Here is a 19,059-nt window from a genome sequence, read left to right as displayed (position 1 = left end):
TGCACGTACACGCATGGTGCCTGAGAAAGGGTGATTTTCGGATTCAGTGTAAGAAAGGCATTTGTCTAGTAAAAATACGACAACACAGTAAGATGATATAGCCTCCACTTAGACAATCAGCACAAGACTCTGAAAGGTAACAGCGACCTCTGGTGGTTGTTCGTGAGAATTGACATTATCTAGAGGCCACATTCATTCCCCTGTGCAAGTTCAGGCCTGGAAGATATGTTCAGGGGCGCCGCCAGGGATTTTGGGCCCCATGAAAAGATATCACATTGGGCCCCACCACCAGGCCCAGGCCACGCCAACCAAGCACAATGCTGTAACCAAACCTTCAGAACCCAACCGACTCATTTATGCTTTAAATAACTCTACCTGTACAGGCTTGCATCTGTCTTGTAGTCCAATACTAACTGCACAATATTTACTGACACTGAGCGGTGAACATATAACACTGTGCAGACGTGCGACATTCTACTGCAGTATAATTCACTATTTGATATAACACTTACATTCCTGACAATAGACCTCAATAGTCATCTATTATGGTGTACAGTACATATCTTTTTAATAACATTTTTGAATGGAACATTCAAAAATCTAAATAAATATAACTTAAATATACATGACCTCTTAAATTAAAATAAAGTGAACATTAACACCAATATTATCATTTATAAAATGCTATAACAAAAAAAAAACATAAGCAGCAGATGTTTTTATTAAATATACATACCAACTACAAAATAAGCGGGTATTAAAGTGTAAACGGACAACAAAAAGGAAATGGAAATGAAAAGGCCTGATGGTGGTGCTAAATCAGAGCCTATTACCTGTTCTCAGTCTTTTTCTCATCATGCATCTTGTGTGTAGTGATCCAATATCGTTACCATAGCCTTGCCCTTTAACAGTTATTACGAGCCCTGGCTCAGCCTTACTCAACAAGAGCCCAGCGCCTAGCCTTCTTACAGACAAAGTCACTGATCAAGTCCTTTAAGTCCAGCTTTCTAGCCAACTGGCTTTCAATGGACAGCATGGCAAGACTGGAAAGCCTTTACGGGAGGATAGGGCTGCTGAGCCTAGAGATGGATCTGTTGGTCCTGGCACCAGGGGGAGGGACAACTGATTTAGTATGAATAGCTGGTAAAAATGTACCTGCATTTATTAAAAGTCAGCTAAAAGAGGAGTGAAATGAAAAACCTCTGAATTGTCTGTGTAGCGTGAGACATTTCTGCAGCACGTTATATCAGTCACCAATGTGGTTAGCTAGCTATATTCACGGAGAGAAATCACACACAACCATCATCTCTTTGGTCGGAGTTCACAAGACCGTTTATTGTGCGCATGCTCGCAACAGCATCCCAGTGTGCCCAGTGTGCACGCAGGCAACACATGTTCCAAATGTAACTAATGTGATTGGCTTAACATGGCTTTGTCATATAACTAAATATGCTCAACACTCCCACTCAAAGACATGTGTATAGCTCTCTATAATGGTAAATAAAACCAAAAATACAAAACTCCAAAAAAATAAATAAAACATTTGGCATACTGGCAGTGTTCTTAAGACTTCAAAACATTTACATCTGCCAGTTCACATTACTCTCCAAACAAATATCCCTTGAAACTCTCAAACTTAGCCTTTGTCACTGGCTTGGTAAAGACATCCGCTACCATGTTTGCAGTAGGACAGTATTCTATACATATTTTCCCTTCTGTGTGTGCAGACCGTACAAAGTGATACTTTATGTCAATATGTTTGCTTCTCTGTCTGCATACTGGGTTCTTAGATAAAGCTATCGCCCCCTGGTTGTCCTCATATATCTTGACTGGTACATGCTGGTTACAACTATCTATTCCTCTTAGTAGTTGTACAAGGTACATACTCTCTTGAGTAGTGGCTGCTAGTGCCATATACTCAGCTTCGCAGGTGGATAATGCCACCGTTGGCTGTTTCCTGCTCTTCCACGATATAACTGGACCATTCTCAGTTAAGCTGAAACAGTATCCAGTTGTGCTCCTCCTATCATCCCTATCGGCTGCCCAATCAGCATCACTGTACCCCTCCAGCTTTAGAACGCTTTCCTCACATTTCTGGTAGTGTAGCTCTTGATCTATAGTACCCTTTAAGTACCTCAGTAGGTGTTTGGCTGTAGCCCAATGCTGCTGCTTTGGTTCTGCTAGGTATTGAGATAGTTTACTAACCACCCAGCTCAGGTCAGGTCTAGTACATGTCATAATGTATATCAAGCTACCTACTATCTCTCGGTATCCTGTTGAATCAATCACTTCACCCTCACTGTCAAAGTTTAACTTTTGCTCACATGGGGTGGATCTCGGTTTGCATTCAGACATTCCAAATTTTGCTAACATCTTCTCTATATGTCTCTTTTGAGTCATTTTGATCTCTCCATCACTCTGTCTGAAATCGATACCCAGGAAGTGTTTAAGTGGACCCATATCCTTCATCTTAAAACTTTTGTTCAACATTTCTTTGACATCAGTGAGTAAGGTGTTGTCACTCGCTGCTATGATTAAGTCATCCACCCATACTAACAGAATCACTTTCTCATTCTCAGTATTTCTGCTGTAGACACAATGATCAGCATCATTTTGCACAAAACCGTTCTCTGTAAGGTGATCATGCAGTAACATGTTCCAGTTACGTCCGGACTGTTTTAAACCATACAATGACTTGTTTAGTTTACACACTAAGTGTTCCCCTGTTTTTGATTTGATTTCAAAACCTTCCGGCTGCTCCATATATACCTCACAGTCGATTGGAGCATGGAGGTAAGCAGTCTTCACATCCATTTGGTGTAAAGTAAGATCCTCCTGTACAGCCACCTGCATTAATGCTCGTACAGAGGTCATGTTGGCTGTTGGTGAAAAGGTCTCTTTATAATCAATCCCTTCAACTTGACTATACCCCTTTGCAACATATCTGGCTTTACAAATCTCAGATCCATCTGGGCTCTCTTTCACTGCATATACCCAGCGACCTCCCACTGCTTGTTTGCCTCTTGGCAGTGGAGTCAGAGTGAAAGTTTCATTCTCGGTCAAAGAATTAATCTCCTCTTTCATCGCATCAGCCCACATTTTTGACTTCTTAGAGTCCATTGCCTCTTTAAGTGTATTAGGTACACCATAAGCTACTCTGTAGAAATAATCTACATTCTCACTTTCGTCACCATCACACTCAGCTTTACACTGGTACTCCTTAAAGTATTCTGGAGCCTTTCTCTGTCTCGTAGGGTATCTCCTTTCTCCCTCTTCTCTCTCAGTACTATCTATCTGGGTAGGACCTGCCTCAGCAGTCTCTTCACCACTGGACTCTTTACGCTCCTTAGGCTGTCCCTGTACCTGGTTGACTCTCTTTGGTGGTGTATCTGCATAACTCTCAAAGTCTTCCCCCATGTCACAATCTGTCCGAGTCTGTCTATCTGCGCTACCTTTGGTGATGAATTTCACCAGCCTATGTTTTAGGACTTTTCCTGTCTCAGGATAATACACATTGTATGCTGGACTGTATTTGTCATAGCCTACAAGGATCCCCTTTTCACATCTAGAATCCAGCTTCTTTTTATCCTGCTTATATACATAGCATTCAGAGCCAAATATCCTCATGTTAGATAGGTTAGGTGTTTTTCCTGTGAAAACACAGTAAGGTGTCTGCTCTAGCCGCTTACTGTAGCACCTGTTGCGGATTTGAGCTGCTGTCTGTACAGCATATGTCCATAATTGCTTTGGGAGGTTACTCTCCAATAGCATGCATCGTGACATCTCAAATAAGGTTCTCCAACCTCTTTCGGCAGTTCCATTCTGATGAGGTGAGTAGGGTGCACTCTTCTCATGCCTTATCCCGTTACTCCTAAGTAGAGACTGGAACTCTTGTCCCGTAAACTCTGTGCCGTTATCAGACCTTATGCACTTTATCTTTCCATATGGCGCTACATCTGCTATGAATTTTTCAGTAGCTTTTGTCGCGTCACTCTTTGCTTTGATAAAGTATGGAAAAATCATCCCACTGTAATCATCAGTAAATGCTATTGCATATCTGTACCCATCTTTATCTGCTGGTTCTATACGACCGCATAGGTCTGTGTGAACTAGCTCTAACACAGTTGTAGCTTTAGCATCTGCATGCCTGTTTCTACTTTGTGTAAATTTGCCCTGTGTGCATATTTCACAGTTTTGATTGGACATGTCATGTTTCCCTTTTATAGACATCCCTTCAACCACCTTCTCTAATTTTGCAACATCATCAAAATTGCAATGACCAAGTATCCTATGCCACGTTTGAATGTCATGACACCCATACATTTCATCAACATTTTCATCCTCTACTGTGCTTAGGTAATACAGCCTACCATACACGTCCATTTTGAACTTGGTACCATTCTTGTTGACCAGCCAGTCATTACCGTCCTTGAAGTGGACCTCAGCTCCGTTGGCTGTCGCTGCTTTGACTGAAAAGATGTTTTGTGGAAAAGATGGGATGTAGAGCGCTTGCTTGAGCCTCGTTTTCACCTGTCGTCCTTCGCTGTCCAGCAAACAGACTTCAGCGTCTCCCCTCATCTTCGCCATCCCGCTCACCTTGGATCCGTCGGCCAGCTCGATCATGTGGTCCTCGGGTCTGAAGCTCTTGTCAACTGTTTTGAACTTTGTGGCGTCGTTGATCATGTGTGCTGTGGCGCCGCAGTCGACCATTAGACCTTTCTTGTTCCCTCTCTGTGTAGGGCAGTCACTCATCCTGAAGAAACTGAAAGATGTTGGCTCTGCCTCCGTCTCTTCATCAGCTTTCTTCATATGGTCACGGCCTCGTCCTCGACTGCGCCCCATTCCTCGCTGTGGTGTGTCCCATTTTCGTTCCTCTCGTCTCACGTGGTACCCGTCAGGACATATTCTGGCCATGTGTCCCTTTTTACCGCACGTGTAACACTCAACATCAGCCAGGTCCATTTTCTTTCCTCTTCCTCGTCCTCGTGACCTCGTTGCCCCGCTAGATTTCATCACGTTGTCTTCTTCAACATTCACGTCACTCTTCCCATATTTTTCTGTACTCTCATAACTTCGCAGTTTCGTTTTAAACTCGCCAAACGTTACAGTGTCATTCGTCTGGGTGATGTGCACGACGAATGGCTTGTATGAATCAGGTAGCCCCTTAACTACCATAGCTATCTGAAGCCCATCACTAATGTGCTCTTCTGCTCTTCTCAATGACGTGAATATAGTTTCTGCTCGAATAATATAGTCAGTGACCGTTTCATTGCTAGCTTTATGGAGCGAGGAAAGTTCACAGTACAAACTCACCACGCGGGGTTTGTCTTTTCCTGCATAGTGCTCGCGAAGAATATTCAGTGCTTTTCTTCCATCACGTTTCGCGTCCCTCATTACTAACGACAAGCTCTTGTTGTCCAGACATTGCACTAGCTCTGCATATGCCTCACCGTTCTTGGTTTCATCTTCCGCGAGAGTTTCTTCGTCATACCCATCTATCTCCGGGTCTTCCGAGATAACTTCTCTGAGACCACGTAACTCCATGTGCGCGAGGAACCTCGTCTCCCAGAGCTCGTAACTTTTCTCTTCACCGTCGAATAAAAGTCTGAACCACCTTTGGCCTGCATGACTGGGCCCATAACCTGTAGCGTGAGACATTTCTGCAGCACGTTATATCAGTCACCAATGTGGTTAGCTAGCTATATTCACGGAGAGAAATCACACACAACCATCATCTCTTTGGTCGGAGTTCACAAGACCGTTTATTGTGCGCATGCTCGCAACAGCATCCCAGTGTGCCCAGTGTGCACGCAGGCAACACATGTTCCAAATGTAACTAATGTGATTGGCTTAACATGGCTTTGTCATATAACTAAATATGCTCAACAGTCTGCGAAGATATTAATAGTACTTCAAGGTGTGCTAGAATTTGAAAATACACAACCGGAAAAAATCTGCCACTTCCTTACAGAGCCCCTCCTCCAACACACGAACGCGCACATGACCAATGAGGGCACAAGATAAGTTTGTGCACAGATGGAAGGCTGACAGGCAGGTAGGCCATCCAGTTTTTTTAGCCGGGCCGGCTTTTTACAGCGCCACGGCTTCCGCAGATGAATTTTTTTAATGGATTTTTTGTCAAAGCACTTAAGATATTCATTGCTATTGGGATGTTAAGAGAATTCCATGCAATATGACAAAAAGTGTATCTCGAGCCGGTTTCTCAAACTTACCTACCCCACCTTTAATGTCAGCAAAACATTAAATTATTATTTACAATGGACTACGCTTAGCTAACAGACTAATTTCCACCACTCATGGACCACACCCACCTTTTCTTTTGAAAAACTGGGTGATATACTGTCGCCCTTTAGTCCGTCTCTCTCTCCTTTTTTTTTCTTTCTTGAAAGCCTGACTTTGTTAGTCGTTGAGACATCGTCCATAGCATCCCTCCTCACATGGGCCCTATCTCAGGTCGACTATTTTCATTTCCTCGCTCCTCGGTCCTCGGTCTCACCGGAAGTTGATTTGTCTGCGCCATCTTGAGTACCGTCCCATGGCTCTTATTTCTGCCGGACGACCGAGGATTGAGGAGCGAGGAGCGATAATGGAGGAGCGATAATCGAGGAACCACCATGCCATCCTCCGATGAAATCCTCAGATACTCGCCCCGCCCCCTTACTGTGTATCGCTCACTGATTGGACGATGCAGTGCATGCACTGATCTCATGCTTCTTGTTCTTGACATGAGAGCAGTACCCCAGCGGAGTGAAGAAAATAAATGAAACTCACGAGAGTCACTCCTCAGTTTAAACTGTTTTTTTTTTCAATTCATGTATCATTTAGTTACAAATATGTGATATATCTGGTGAAAAATCATTTTATTAATTTATTGGAAACATTTTCATGATCGCTTTTTTCGTTTTATATTTTCATTTACTGTAATTTCCATTCAGTCAGTCATTAAGTGCTATTAAAATGTTAATGTGCTACATATCCACACAAACAAACAAAGTGTGCAATCCAATGAATGTTAATCTAACTGGGTTTTGATAGATAATATATATCTTTTTCTTCTCTCAATTTTTTTATTTCTATTGTGCACTCTAATCAATATTAATCCAACTATTGTTCGTTTATACATTTTAAGAATGGCGTTTATCTTTTTTGAGAATGAGTTCTTATTTGATTTGATTTATTGGGGTCTACAACATATGATACAAATGTTTGTGTCAGTAAATGTGTGGCAGGGGTGTTTTTGAAAATAACGGGGACAGAGCTGCTGTCAGACGAACAGCTGTGCGGCGTCATCACAAACGGACGTCGCTTCACGTGACGCTCCGGAGGAAAGGACGTCCCATTGCTCTTAAAACTCATTTCCCTGCTTCTCTTGGTTTCCTTGCGTCCCTCCATGCTTCCCTGGAGGGAGGGACTAAACACAGGGAAACGACGCAATTGCGGGAAGCAAGGATCTAATTTAACCGACCTGAGACGGGGCCATGCTCTCACTCTCTGCTAGCGGCCGGTGCCGCACAGCTTTTGGAGGCAGGACCAAACCATTACATGTAAATAGAGGGGGGTGGTCGATGCATTGGATAATTAACTTTTGGAAGAAAATAAGGTAAATGAATCATAAGTTTAGTGAGTACATTATCAATATGACATTAGATTAATGTTAATTATTCATGATTGATGAAAGATTACTTAAACATTTTTTCTTAATGTTCTAAAAATGTTTGGGCCACCTGTCAGTCACAGGCCCTTAGAATCGTCCACACTTTTCACCCCCTTAAGGGGTGGGCGATACCACAAAATCTGGATTCGATCCGATACCAAGTATTTCAGGGCCAGTATCGCCGATACCGATATCGATACCGATACTTTTTTTTAATGAAAAGCGTCTTATGTACCCTACTTTCATATAGGGGAGAGCTGCATGACATGATTTTTGAGCTGAAATCATCATAAATAGACTAAATCTGAATTCATTTTCATGAATAAAGACAGGACGTTTTACTTTTGCAAATTTAAAGTGCAAACATGAAAAATAACAATACAAAGTGGCTAGAGTAGCGAACTGTCTTCTTGCACACATGACAGTTCGCTAAGTTTGAATTGCCCGTTGTGAAATTGCTCCACACAACGCTCCCCTTTCTTTCAGCCATCATGCGCGTGTGTGTGTTGCACTCGCGAGTCGCTGGCTGCTGCTGTCCTGCCCTGCTGGCTGCTTTCAATCAGCTTGATAATCGGCGTTCAGGCAGGGAGCGCGCTGCGCGTGCTCGAGCCTCCAGGAAAGGAGGACAGCAGTGGAGAGAGAAGAAAAGAGCATATACTTGTGTTCGTAGGCTATGCACATAGTTTTTTGAAGAAATTGACGAGTAGAGGAGACGGGGAAAAAAAGTATAAAAGTATCGATCCTATTGGCTCTAGTATCGATATTTTGAAACGTCACGTAATATCGGAAGTATCGATATTTTGGGATCGATCCGCCCACCCCTACCCCTTAGGCGCCCCTGGATATGTTGTTGGCCACACTAGACTAAAACTATATTATGAATTGTATGGAATTGATTTCCTCATTTTGTGCATACTGGCTCACTGTCACACATTCATGGCTTAGGCTACTGGGACACTTATAGAAGAGTGCCATCATTCATTGTATTGGTAACACCCTATAAGCTGTAGTAAACACCTGTGCTTTGCATAAAAAGTTAGAATGTGAACACATTTAAATTACTTAATTATCGGCTGAGTGCACAAACTTTTTGTTCGTTATGTGTTCTCATTAAGTGTAGGAGCTTTCTTTGCTTGCAGTAAAAGGTTATACAACAACAACTCACTTACCATAGCCGTTCAGATAGCTAGGCTACTTAATGTTACCCGCTTGTGAGTTATCCATCTAGTTCTGCCATAAAGGTCCCATGACATGGCCATTTCTACTGATCATAATTCCATTGTTGGGGTCTACTAGAATAGATGTACATTGTTCGATGTTCCAAAATCACATTGGTTTCTCATACAGCATCTTTGTACAGTAGGCCTATGTGTCTCTGTCCTAAACGGAGCTCCTGCCCCCCCTCCTTATGAGCCCACTGTGCTCTGATTGGTCAGGTCGCCCACTCTATTCTGATGAGTCCACCACCGTTACAGCGGAGCATCAGTGTTTATCTGTTACAATGGCATTTGGTATCAACCAGAAAATGACACCAGTAATGACAAACAGATGAGAATGCTGCGTGGGGTCTGGGTGCCGTGTTGGCGGCGGGACGTTGCGGGGCTCGCTGCTCCGCCCTTTGAGGCTCGAGGAGCGGACAGTGTCAGCTGGATTACTGGTGTCGTTTCCTGGTTGCTGCGTGGGGTATGTGAGTCAGCGAGACACAGTGGAACTCAGCCTGAGCACACACACACACACACACACTCACAGCCTGCAGAGATCCGCGGAGCCGCGGCTGAGGAAATATAAGGCTGAGTGAGTGTGTGTGCCGGGGAAGCTCTGCGGAGTCAGGGTCGGCGTCATGGGGGGTCATTCGCGGCCATGCCCCCCCAAATGAGTCACTGTTCCCCCCTAACGCAGGGTGGGCAAGCCTTGCCACTTTGCCTTTTTTTTTTTATCATATACGTTAAAACGTTTCCACTAAAGGTTTTTTGTGTGAAATACATCAGAAATAAATAATACATATGAAACACAGCCTGAGGTGTTCTCACTGCTGCTCTTTGATTGGTGTGTTCCTTGACCAATGACCCCCGACCTTTGTTTTGTTATCATTACGTGGCTGTGTTTAGAAAGCCCAGTGGCGATCTGTTCATCTGTTACACTGATTATACAGTAAAGCCATCGAAAATAATATGATATGACAGTACACGTACATGGGTCTCTGTGTTTTATTCAAGCTCGGCTCTCTGTGTGTGTGGCACGAGCGCATTTTGTCAGTGCGCGAGCGGTAACGTGGATGTTGTTGTTAGCATCTGGTTAGCTAGCTATGCTAACGGAATAAAGAGCTGTTTCTACACCAAGGTGGAGGAGGAGTGTCCTCTCCTGTCAGACTGAGAGGATCGTATAACGCCGGGTTACGTATTGTAACCCTTGTTATATTAGCACAGATGGAGCCCTCTACTGGACTCTATGGGTACTACCTTATCATGCAAGCATTCACCTACTGAGATTTCTATAGACGTAGCCGGCCCCGGGGCGGGCCTACCTGAATGCGTGCGCTTTTCACTTCCGTATAAAAGGAGGCCCCGCCTCCTGACCATCATCCTTCACCACTCTTCAGCGAGCGGTATAGGACAGACAGTGCCCCAGGGTAGAGGGCTCCGCCTGTGCTAATATAACAAGGGTTACAATACGTAACCCGGCGTTATATTTCTCACAGGCTCCGCCCTCTACTGGACTCTATGGGTACAGTGGGCAGAGCCCCGATGTATGTACGCACTATCGTCCAGCACACCGTTCCACCTCACTGTCCCTGACCGGCTTTAGCAGCCGCTGCGCCTCACTCACGTCTCCCTCGGTTGTAACCGTGGAGAAGTCCAGGCTGCGGCCGATAGAGCACACCCTGACGTGCTTGCCTCGCAAAAAAGTGTGCTCGAAAACAGTGCTGAGGGCTCCCCTGCGTCCGCGTTTTAGGCAGACAGGGAAAGTCCGCAGCTGTATGGGTTCACTATGCACCCTCTCTCCTGAGTCCCTAAAGAGCACGGGGAGAGCGCAAGTGCCCCCTATGTTCCCACACTCAGACACTGACCCCGTGCAGAGTGTGTACGGACTATAGTATGGAGGGCTCTCCCCCTCCTGCCTCCAGGCAGGCGAGGGGAGCCCTTTAGCCCTGTAAGGGCCCAAAGCGCATTACGTCACCCCGCGACCCTCCAGGAGTCCGGGGGAAACGTAAGCACATTTACACCCGGGGAGGGGGTCAGATGCCCACTGACCCACAGACCCCCCCTTCCTCACCATTCCTGTGTTGCCCCAGCAAGCACAGACGCTGAGAAAGAGCCAGACATATCCAAGAGATAACACTTTATGAAGGGACCTGGCATTGACCAAGACGCCGCCGTGCATATGTCCTCCACACTCGCACCGTTGAATAAAGCTGTCGACGCAGCCACAGCTTGTGTGGAGTGCGCACGGACCCCCGTGGGACAGGCTATCCCTGCCTGCTCGTAGGCGTGTGCAATGCCTCCGCAAAGTCAGCCTGCCAGGCGTTTCTTGGACAGAGCTTTTCCAGTCACCCCGCCCCCGAAGCACACAAACTGTTCAGTGCATCTCAGGGTAGCTGTGCGCTCTACATAACATGCTAACGCGCGCACCGGGCAGAGGAGATGTAATTTATCTTCCCTGGCCCAACATGGGGTGGAAGACTAAATCCCCCCCAACTGAATAGCCCTCGACCTGAACGCACTCCTTAGGCTCTTGGGCACAAAGGAGGGGTTCGGTCTGAGTGTCGCGCCGCTCCGGTCACCCCGAATCAGTAAACAGCTCGGGTGCACCGACAGAGCGGTTAACTCAAACACTCTTTTGGCTAACGTTAAGACAAGTAGCAACGCTGTCTTCCACGACAGTGCTTTCAGGGAGGAGAGCTCTAGAGGCTCAAATGGCTCTGTGACCAGAGCCTCGAGTACCAGCGGCAGGTCCCACTGCGGGGTGGAGGCGCGCACTACTGGGCGCAGCCTCCTGATCCCCTGTAAAAACCGCAACATCAGTGGATGAGAAAAGGCTGACATGCCGTTGAATCCCTCATGACTGGACGAGATGGCTGCTGCATAAACTTTACAGTGGAATGAGCAAGTCCTCTGTCCACCAATAACTGTGACAAGGACAAAATAGAGCCCAACTCACAGGATAGGGGCTCTATTTTCCGCTCCTCACACCATCGCTGGAATCCCAGCCACTTCGGCCTGTAACAGGCTGTGGTGGATCCTGCTCTAGCTGCCTGGATAGACTGAATAACGCTGTCAGACAATCCACCCTGTCTCAGCCTGTCCCTCTCAGGAGCCAAGCCCGGAGAGGACTTCCCAGAGTGGGTAACGCCCCGATTGCACCTGCCTCTTGAGATATCGCCCCCCAGAACTGGGGAATTGCCCAGGGCTGGCCCACCTTCATCTGTGTCATCTCTGAGTACCACGGAGCCCCGACGCGATCCGGCGCTACCAGAATGACTGCCAGACGTTCTCGCCTCATTCTCATTCCCCTGTCTTCCTGAGAACCAGGAAGTACATGGAATAAAGACCATTTTCTCTGTGCTGAGGGTGCACAACAGACACAGCCTGTTTCTGCACCAGAGCCTGAATCTCTGCTGAGAGGAAACCAATCTCCTCCTGGGAAGACAGATTTCCTCTCGCATGCCCATAAAAGGAGGTGGGACACTGCAAAACTGGAGTGAATAGCCCCGTTTCAGCGTCCTGTCCATCAACTTTGTTAGCACACAGCTGAGTTTCCATTCCCCATAACATTGTGTTAATGGAAAGCCCTCAGCTGTGGGGCCGCAGCTATGAAGCTGTGATACTCTCTGGTGACCCGTTCCGCCGCAAAACTCCCTGTGAAGGGAAGATTTCCCATGGAGGGTCGACACAGAAAGGGCCGATTATTTACTGAGGTCCCTGAACGCACCGCCGTGCGCTCTTGTGTGAGCGCGCGCTCCACCATAATGCTGTTTTTACCACTACAGTAAACAGCATTTAATCGGAGTCTTTATAGGCGTAGTGTGTTCTACTGAGGTCCCTGAACGCGCCGCCACGCGCTCTTGTGTGAATGCGGGCTCCGCTATAATGCAGCCTTTACCACTATGGAAAAATGCATTAATTGGAGTCTTTGCTCTAGGCGTAGTGGGTTCTCTGACAGCAATACGCCGGCCATAATGTCCCTGCACCCGCATAGCGCTCTCCTTTAGATAGCACTCCCTGCGGTTCATCCCTCTCATCTGCGCATGCCCACTAGCCACCTCCTTTACAGGAGCTACAGCGAATGGGGAATCTGTACGGTTAACATTGTGTGTAAGTGTAGCATTTGTGGAAACAAAAGACTCAGGTTTGGATACAGATCAACCTCATTCTTATTAGAAAACGTAGTGATCTGTGCATTATACAGGGAGGAGGCGGATTCGCTCTCTCGTCCTGGGCGGAGAGATTTTCTCCCCCCGCCAGGCCAGTCAGATCCGTGAAGACGGGCAGCCAGTCCCCGTGAGTGCCGGCACGCCGGTTCCACGGGGTGGGCTGAAGAGGTGGAGGGCGCCGCGGGCACGAGATCTCCGTGCCGGCACCTCTCCCTTCGTCTCACCGTCGCGTCGCGCTCCCTCGTCTGCAGAAAAGCTTGTGGAGGAGCGCGCGCTGCGGTGACTCTTCTCTCTACTGAGGTCTTTGCACGCACTGCGGCCTGCCCTCAGGGGAGGGCGCGTGCCGTCACAATGCCGTCTCTTCGAAACGGACATTATGGGAAAAAGTGGAATTGTGGAGAGAGATTACTCTTACTCTGGGATAAATGCACTTTTTTTTCCGGCCACTCTCACGAGGGCCGCGCGCCCACGTATTAACGCTGTATTTCCCATTCAACGGTGAAATGCATTAATCGGAGCTATTATACCAGGCAAGGTGTGTTTTTGGACAACAGCACGCCGGCAATAGCGTCTCTTGAACCCGCACAGTGCTTTGACAGCACTCGGTTTATTCCACTCACGTGCACACGCCCACCTGCTGGCTCCCTTTACTGGGGTTAACAGCAGGAGCGGGGAGTGTAGGACAGTGTTTCTTCCGCTGGGGATGGGCAAGAATCAGCCACGCTGCGATTACTCCTTATCCCGTGAGCAAGGAGATCGATCCATAGAGCCCTTCCGTAAAGACGGGGGCTCCCAGGAGATCAACACGGTCCTCTTTGGAAAAATGCCATGCCGTGATATCCCAGCAGGCACATTACACGGCAGGCAGTGGCGGCGGCCTGTGATGAAGTAAGGTCGACCCTATAGCATGTGAAGCCACCGAGCACCTGTCCCCGGGGGAACCGGGCCTGGGGCAAGAATCGTGGACCAAGCTACTTATCCGGCCTTGCGCCCAATAATCGCTCTGACCTGGTGAGGCGGGGGCATCTCTAGCAATGAGCGAGTAGCCCACACACCCGCCGCCATGATCATCATCCAGGGAGAGTACAGCCCTGAGCGGTGGACTTCCATCGACGCCGGACTCAGAAGGAATGGCGAACGTGAAATGTCACCGCCTCGGCCATATCCTGGTCCCCCAAACACTCGAAGCAGAGGTGGTGGGGATCGGCGCCCGATATCTTTCTTTCTCTTTCTTCCTTTTTCTCAAAAAGTACGTCTCTGACTCAGTGCTAGGCTATCACCTCCGCTCGCTGAACAGTAAAGGATGGTGGTCAAGAGGCGAGGCCTCCTTTTATACGGAAGTGAGATGCGCACGCATTCAGGTAGGCCCGCCCCGGGCCGGCTACGTCTCAGTAGGTGAATGCTTGCATGATAAGGTAGTACCCATAGAGTCCAGTCGAGGGATATAACCTCAGCTCAGTGAGGTAAGGACTCGCTCAGTGTTTAGATAGTTAACTTTAGTGTAGGTTATCTCAGTGGGTCTCAACTGGTTTGGTCAAACAAGTATTTGTGAGGAATAGGCTACCTTTATATGATCATATAGTTATTAAAGAATAAGAGAATTACTGTCTTATAGTATTTCATACCCGTTTTTCATTAACAGTACAGTAACACAAGAATACAGTTTAAAAGGGGAGTGATTAGTAAAATATCCATAAAGAAAAAGTAAATCTGTGTACACTTCTGTTTCATATGGATGTTGAGAGATGTAGGCTATCCATAGATCTCTTCATTTTGTTCTAAAAATGCATCAGATTGATGCATTTAACTTCAATATTGAAAAAAAATCTTCCCGGTGGAGCATGCCCCCAGACCCCTCTAGAGGAGGTTAGGTCCACCCCCCACCTAAAACATGTTCACATGGATACAGTAGGATACTAAATACATTTGCACACTTTTTACATGGTGGCCTATGTCCATATGTTTCTGTTTTGGTGGTCGTGCCACAACCGTGCATGTATGCACAAGTCATGGGGGCGCTATAAAATAGCACTACATCCATGCAATGTGTGTGAAAGACAACAGACTTTGCAGCATGTTTTTTAAATTGAAGTTGCGTTGGTGTTTGTGTGTTGGTTGTTGACGGCAGTGTGTTCCCCCCCCCCTTGGTAAATGATTGCCCCCCCCATTTGATTTGTTCCAGAGCCGACCCTGTGTGGAGTGCTGCGACTGAGAAAAGAAGGTGTGTGTGTGTGTGTGTGTGTGTGTGTGTGTGTGTGTGTGTGTGTGTGTGTGTGTGTGTGTGTGTGTGTGTGTGTGTGTGTGTGTGTGTGTGTGTGTGTGTGTGTGTGTGTGTGTGTGTGTGTGTGTGTGTGTGTGTGTGTGTGTGTGTGTGTGTGTGTGTGGGTGGCTCGGAGCCGTTACGTCACTTTGACTATATATTACATATACATGCTGCGACTGTGAAAAGAAGGTGTGTGTGTGTGTGTGTGTGTGTGTGTGTGTGTGTGTGTGTGTGTGTGTGTGTGTGTGTGTGTGTGTGTGTGTGGCTCGGAGCCGTTACGTCACTTTGACTATATATTACATATACATATATATATATATATATATATATATATATATATATATATATATTACACTATGGCCAAGAAGAGAGAACTGGAAAAAGAGAAATCTCCAACGAGGCGTTCTATGGCAGCATAGACAGGTCTTTTCTGTGTTAGAGTTTTACTTGCTACAGGGTGTACTTTGAGGGTTTGTGACTCTGCAGACCATTTAGATGCAGAAAAACCTTCATAACACACAAGGGGACGGGTAATAACCGGAAAAGCATGTCATAGGACCTTTAATGAAATAATTATTGCAGCGATATAGAGAACAACTAACTAACTAGCTCCCTTGTGTGGTGTTCGGGTCAAATTGACCCGATTTCCATTTTCAATGAATAAAAAAAATATAAGGATATTTTCGTTCAACCTGAAACTCAATGGCCGGGGCTTATTTATTGTGAAGGACATGTGGAATTGATTTTATTTTTTTTCCACTTGTGAAAAAATGCCCACCCGCATTTATGTCCTTCATAAGAGGTTCGGGTCAATCTGACCCAGATACAATACCAGGACAGACAGACAGAAAAACACACAAACTAAAAACACACAAACTAAAGACACACACAAAATCACACAATCACACACACACACACACACACACACACACACACACACACACACACACACACACACACACACACACACACACACACACACACACACACACACACACACACACACACACACACACACACACACACACACACACACACACCCGTCGGAGGAGGGACTAAACAGAGAAATAACCTCACATTAAGGTGTATAGCCTTGGAGCTAATAATGAATGAGAGTGAGTGGAATGCATTCGAAGAACACAGTGAAGTGGAACAGGAAGACATTTCTGAAGCAGAGGATAATGTGGAGGTAAACTCAGAATTTGACAGCGAATTGGAAGATGAACTTGACTCAGAGCCAGCTGCTGGAAGACCCCCACAGCCAGCCGATCAAGGACCCCCACAGCCAGCCGCTCAAGGACCCCCACAACCAGCCGCAAGAAGACCCCCACAGCCAGCCACAGTAGGAGAAGAGGTCAAGACATACATGTCAAAGAACGGCAGGATTGAATGGTGTTCATCCCCAATAAGTGAGCCCACTCGCTTGTCTGCAAATATATTAAGGATGGTACCCGGGCCGATACGCATGGCAGTGACGCATGTTCACAACATCAAGTCATCATTTGAGCTTTTGATGCCAGACTCAATAGAAAACATCATATTGGACATGACCAATCTTGAGGGGAGACAGGTTTTTGGGAAGGAATGGAAAGAGTTGGATATTACACATGTGCATGCATACTTTGGCATCCTTATTCTTGCAGGTGTGTATAGGTCAAGAGGGGAGTCCACTGAGAGTCTGGGGGATGCTGAAACAGGGAGAGACATTTTCAGGGCAACAATGTCTCTTGAGACTTTTCATATGTTTTCAAGGATCATCAGGTTTGATGACAGGGAGACCAGACCTGCTAGACGACGGAGGGACAAGTTGGCAGCAATCCGCACAGTGTGGGACAAGTGGGTGCAGCGGCTTCCATCCCTCTAAAACCCTGGGCCAAATGTTACTGTGGATGAACGGCTTGTGGGGTTTAGAGGCCGCTGCCCTTTCAGGCAGTATATTCCCTCCAAGCCAGCAAGGTATGGAATAAAAATCTGGGCTGCCTGCGATGCTGTATCATCCTATGCATGGAATATGCAAATGTTTACAGGGAAGCCAGAGGGAGGAGTGCCTGAGAAAAACCAGGGGGCAAGATTGGGAGGCTGTGGCGCAGTGGTTTGTGCGTTGGTGTTGGGATCAGGGGAGCACAGGTTCAAACCCCACTGTAGTCAGCATGTCGCTGTGTCCCTGGGCAAGACACTTCACCACAAATTGCTCCTGCGGGGATTGCCCACAGTATTGAGTATGTAAGTCGATTTGGATAAAAGCGTCTAACAAGTAACATGTAAAAGAGTGGTGCTTGACATGGTGCAGGGCCTCAGTGGCCACAATGACACCTGCGATAATTTGTTCACATCGCACAGCCTGGGACAAGAACTTCTCAGAAGAAAAGTCACAATGATTGGAACAGTACGAAAAATCAAGACAGAGCTTCCCCCTCATCTTCTAACAGTGAGGAAAAGGCCAGTTCATTCCTCCGACTGTGTTCACAGACAACACTGCCCTGGTATCCTACATACCAAAAAAGGGCAGAAATGTCATTCTCATGAGCACATTAAACAGAGATGCAAAGATCAGTGGACGTGAGGACCGTAAGCCAGATATAATGCTTGATTACAATGACACCAAAGGAGGAGTAGAGAACTTGGACAAGCTGCTGTCCTGCTACAGCTGCCAAAGAAGGACCTTGAGGTGGCCACTTGTGACATTCTACAACATCTTGGATGTCTCTGCTTACAATGCCTTTGCACTTTGGATGGCAATAAACCCAGAATGGAACCAAAATAAGCTCCAAAGAAGACGCATTTTCTGGAGGAGCTTGGCAAGGCACTAGTGACTGGTGACCTCACATGCAGCGAAGACAACACATGCCCAGGAACCCAGCCTCTGTTGCTATATTGAGGAAGATGGTGGCAACTCCTGCTGCTACACCTGCACGGCCAACACAACCACAACCTGCAGTGCCTGAAGTAAGTGGTGTGTGTGTGTGTGTGTGTGTGTGTGTGTGTGTGTGTGTGTGTGTGTGTGTGTGTGTGTGTGTGTGTGTGTGTGTGTGTGTCTGTGTGTGTGTGTGTGTGTGTGTGTGTGTGTGTGTGTGTGTGTGTGTGTGTGTGTGTGTGTGTGTGTGTGTGTGTGTGTGTGTGTGTGTGTGTTTTCCAGTGTTAGGAGATGTGGTGAAAACAATTTCTGAACTAATACATATTTTACTGTTCTAGATTGCACCCTGTGCCGGCAAAAGGAAGCGCTGTGAGGTCTGTGGACCCTCAAAGGACTCCAAGACACAGACTACATGCAGCAACTGCAACAAGTACATCTGTGCTATACACACAAAGAAGTTCTGTACATCATGTGTTTCCTAAACGGACTTGCCCATTGACTCACATGATGTTCTGCAGCGTCACTTTATCAATATATTTTTCGGATATACTGTATTTTATGAATAGTGACTGTTAATTGTTTTTATTTGCTTTGTGTTTATGTCTGTTCTATGTCATTTAGTTTCATCATCTCTATATATTTCACAGCCAAACACTTTTGGATGTTTGGTCCTTGTGTTTCAATTGCTGTTAGATTGCTTTATTTCCTTCAGGGCTTTAACTATTATATGACAGATTAAAAATAATAAACATTAATGAAAAGATGTTTCATTTACATTTGTCCTAGAAAAGCATGAGCAAAATGTAAACCCAGTTTTTATTACAGTGTCTTTTTTTTTTAACATAAATTACATTTTTAACACAAAAAACGATGGACACTTCCATTGTTAAATTTGA

The sequence above is a fragment of the Notothenia rossii genome (assembly GCF_949606895.1).
Source record: "Notothenia rossii genome assembly, chromosome: 10".
Classification (NCBI taxonomy): domain Eukaryota; kingdom Metazoa; phylum Chordata; class Actinopteri; order Perciformes; family Nototheniidae; genus Notothenia; species Notothenia rossii.
This window is presented reverse-complemented; position numbering follows the sequence as displayed.